Genomic DNA, 4,362 nt, shown 5'->3' with positions numbered 1-4,362 from the left:
AATATTTTACTACTCCATGCTCTACTGAAATGGTTATGATAAGATCAGTTAAATCACCTCTTTGTTAATTCAAGCAAGAAGTGTTAAGATTTGGAAAAAAAAACAAACTTCTGTCTGAGGTGATCAGGTCATAGATCAGTCACACATGAGATAGGGATGGGATATGTCTGGTGAGATCAGGGGAGGTAATAGATCAGTCACACATGAGATAGGGATGGGATATGTCTGGTGAGATCAGGGGAGGTAATAGATCAGTCACACATGAGATAGGGATGGGGTGTGCCTGGTGAGATCAGGGGAGGTAATAGATCAGTCACACATGAGATAGGGATGGGATATTTCTGGTGAGATCAGGGGAGGTAATAGATCAGTCACACATGAGATAGGGATGGGATGTGTCTGGTGAGATCAGGGGAGATAATAGATCAGTCACACATGAAATATGGATGGGGTGTGTCTGGTGAGATCAGGGGAGGTAATAGATCAGTCACACATGAAATATGGATGGGGTGTGTCTGGTGAGATCAGGGGAGGTAATATATCAGTCACACATGAGATAGGGATGGGATGTGTCTGGTGAGATCAGGGGAGGTAATAGATCAGTCACACATGAGATAGGGATGGGATATGTCTGGTGAGATCAGGGGAGGTAATAGATCAGTCACACATGAGATAGGGATGGGGTGTGTCTGGTGAGATCAGGGGAGGTAATAGATCAGTCACACATGAGATAGGGATGGGACATGTCTGGTGAGATGAGGGAAGGTAATTGATCAGTCGCTCATGAGATAGGATAGGGTACTAATACCAATATGAGAAGGTCAGCGAAGTGGTTATGCTCACTTCTACATCCATGGAATATTACATGGGAGAATTGAAGGCTCAAGTGAAGTTATTTAACCGTCTAGAGTGGTTTTCAGGAGAAAAAACTGAACAATTACAGACTGGTGTGCTCCTTTGAAGATTACAAAGGAATGACACCAAACTTCAAAGCCAGTACAACATAATTTAATGCTTCGTTGATGTACATCAAAGGATCAAACTAGTTTTCTTGTCTAATACACAAGTTGTCGCACACGGAATCTTCAATTTTGTCTTGAAATCTTCCAGGGTTATAAAAAGCAATAGTGACTAATTCCTTACTTTGAAGGGGAGGTAATAGAGAGGATAAAGGTGATAACACTGTGTTTGTCACTGCATCAGTTGTAGGATGAAGATAGGATGCTGATGAAATCTTTGACAGTAGTATAATTGCCTGGACACTTGGAAAGCTCAGCCAGCTGTGGCAGTATCCTATGTAACAGATGGCTATATATATTCTGCATTTCTACGCAATGCAACTAATGTACATAAATGTAAAACCTATCACAAAAACAATACAACAAGGCACATAGTATGCAAGGATCAATGCTTCAGTGTTATGACACACAGTCGAAAAAAATATATCTACATGTGAATTAAAATGAAAAAATATGCACGGATAGATCAATTTTCTTTTGTAGGTTTGATGTGTATTTTGCATACCAGTAGCAAATGCAAAGTTACATAGTGACCAGACTAATCTTGTTTGTTGTGGTGATTACAAAGTGATCCAAAGACATCAAAAAAGTACTATAAACAATTATGAGACTGTCAAAGCCAAACCTGTTAAACCAACTAATTCTTCTTTATCAAAGTAAAACCTGTTAAACCAGCTAACCCATTATTATCAAAGCCAAACCTGTTACACCAGCTAATACGTTTTATCAAAGACAAAGAATTTTCAAGGTGTCTGATTTCTGAAATTTTATCCCATCCTAAAATAATTATGAAAACTAATTTGTTATATTTGTCCATCACTCCATCTTTTTTTGTGATAAATAACTTTTAAAAAAAATTGTTCTGATTTCAAAATAATTAATGATAAATGGTGCACAGTAGAAAATGAGTAAACAGTAATTGTGATGTTATGTCCATATGACTTCAGGTTGTAATCCAGAAAGCTGCTAGCTACACCATTATTAAACCAAATGCAATATTGGTCGTGGTTTGTAGGAGTAGAACGTTGCTAGAGTTTCAGTAATTTCAGTCATTACAGCCCACTAGGGAAAGGTCAAACTGCTACTTGGATTGGTCCAAGTAGCTGTAATCGTGGGCTGTAAATTTCCCCCCAGATTAGTTCTAGGATTGTATATTGTTCATCGAACAATTCCTATTTAGTTAAACCTACCGAAACAATCATATTCAGAATCTGCCTACTGACATTATGTATTGGTATCTTAACCACAGACTGACATTCTGATAAAGTTAACATTCCTCTTCATGTTCATGTCTTTGAAGACTGACTGACTGTCTCTCTGTATACTGTATTCAATCTAATAACACTGTTAATATGTTTCCATGTGAAATGTATTAGACATAGAATTTTGGTAACAGAGCACACAATATAAACTTGAAACGGATAATTGGCAATCGTAAAACTATATGGTAAATTTCATCATTGATATGCGACATGAGAAGATGATATACTTGGTATGATGGGGAATGCTGAATTAAGAAACATTTGACCAGTATATTTGGTATGATGAGAAAAATTTGGCTTATATGAGGAACACTGTAATAGGAAAATTGTTCCATGTTCCTACTCTAAGGATGATAAGGTCACATAAATATAGGTCAATTGATTATACGGACATTTCACTTAAAATGTTTTTTTCATATCAGTATTTTGAGTAAACAGTGGTTTACCAGTAGAAATCTTTCACATGACCATGGTCTGTCAGTCTACTAGTAGAAATCTTTCACAAAGCCTTGGTCTGTCAGTCTACTAGTAGAAATCTTTCACATGACCATGGTCTGTCAGTCTACTAGTAGAAATCTTTCACATGACCATGGTCTGTCAGTCTACTAGTAGAAATCTTTCACAAAGCCTTGGTCTGTCAGTCTGCTAGTAGAAATCTTTCACAAAGCCTTGGTCTGTCAGTCTACCAGTAGTAATCTTTCACATGACCATGGTCTGTCAGTCTACTAGTAGAAATCTTTCACATTACCTTGGTCTGTCAGTCTGCTAGTAGAAATCTTTCACATTACCTTGGTCTGTCAGTCTACCAGTAGAAATCTTTCACATGACCATGGTCTGTCAGTCTACTAGTAGAAATCTTTCACAAAGCCTTGGTCTGTTAGTCTACTAGTAGAAATCTTTCACGAAGCCTTGGTCTGTCAGTCTACTAGTAGAAATCTTTCACAAAGCCTTGGTCTGTCAGTCTGCTAGTAGAAATCTTTCACAAAGCCTTGGTCTGTCAGTCTACCAGTAGTAATCTTTCACATTACCTTGGTCTGTCAGTCTACCAGTAGAAATCTTTCACGAAGCCTTGGTCTGTCAGTCTACCAGTAGTAATCTTTCACATTACCTTGGTCTGTCAGTCTACCAGTAGAAATCTTTCACGAAGCCTTGGTCTGTCTGTCTATCAGTAGTAATCTTTCACATTACCATGGTCTGTCAGTCTACCAGTAGAAATCTTTCACATTACCTTGGTCTGTCAGTCTACCAGTAGAAATCTTTCACATTGCCTTGGTCTGTCAGTCTGCTAGTAGAAATCTTTCACAAAGCCTTGGTCTGTCAGTCTACCAGTAGTGATCTTTCACATGACCATGGTCTGTCAGTCTACTAGTAGAAATCTTTCACATTACCTTGGTCTGTTAGTCTACCAGTAGAAATCTTTCACATGACCATGGTCTGTCTGTCTACTAGTAGAAATCTTTCACAAAGCCTTGGTCTGTTAGTCTACTAGTAGAAATCTTTCACGAAGCCTTGGTCTGTCAGTCTACTAGTAGAAATCTTTCACAAAGCCTTGGTCTGTCAGTCTGCTAGTAGAAATCTTTCACAAAGCCTTGGTCTGTCAGTCTGCCAGTAGAATTCTTTCACATAACCATGGACTGTCAGTCTACCAGTAGTAATCTTTCACATTACCATGGTCTGTCAGTCTACCAGTAATAATCTTTCACATTACCTTGGTCTGTCAGTCTACCAGTAGTAACCTTTCACATTACCACGGTCTGTCAGTCTACTGGTAGAAATCTATGATGGGTACCCAACTTTAATCATCAAAGCTACATATAGACATGCGACTATCAGAAAAAACTTTAATGAAACAGCAACATCTGGTATCTGTAGTATCTTTATGGTTTCAGTGTTTAGACTAAGCCATCGGTCATCATTCTGATCACAGCTCGCCAGGATGTTGATGCTCTCTTAACTTAGATAAATTGTGTACACTGTATGAACTGTCATGTGAACCATGCTTTGTTGTGTTATAACTGTCTGTATTTTCTACCAGGGCAAGGTGACTGAGGGTTCCCTGATCTTCTAACCTCATTACCATA

This window comes from Ylistrum balloti, unplaced genomic scaffold (genome assembly GCF_031769215.1).
Source record: "Ylistrum balloti isolate Yb309-2 unplaced genomic scaffold, AGI_CSIRO_Ybal_v1 Utg369800, whole genome shotgun sequence".
Lineage (NCBI taxonomy): Eukaryota > Metazoa > Mollusca > Bivalvia > Pectinida > Pectinidae > Ylistrum > Ylistrum balloti.
This window is presented reverse-complemented; position numbering follows the sequence as displayed.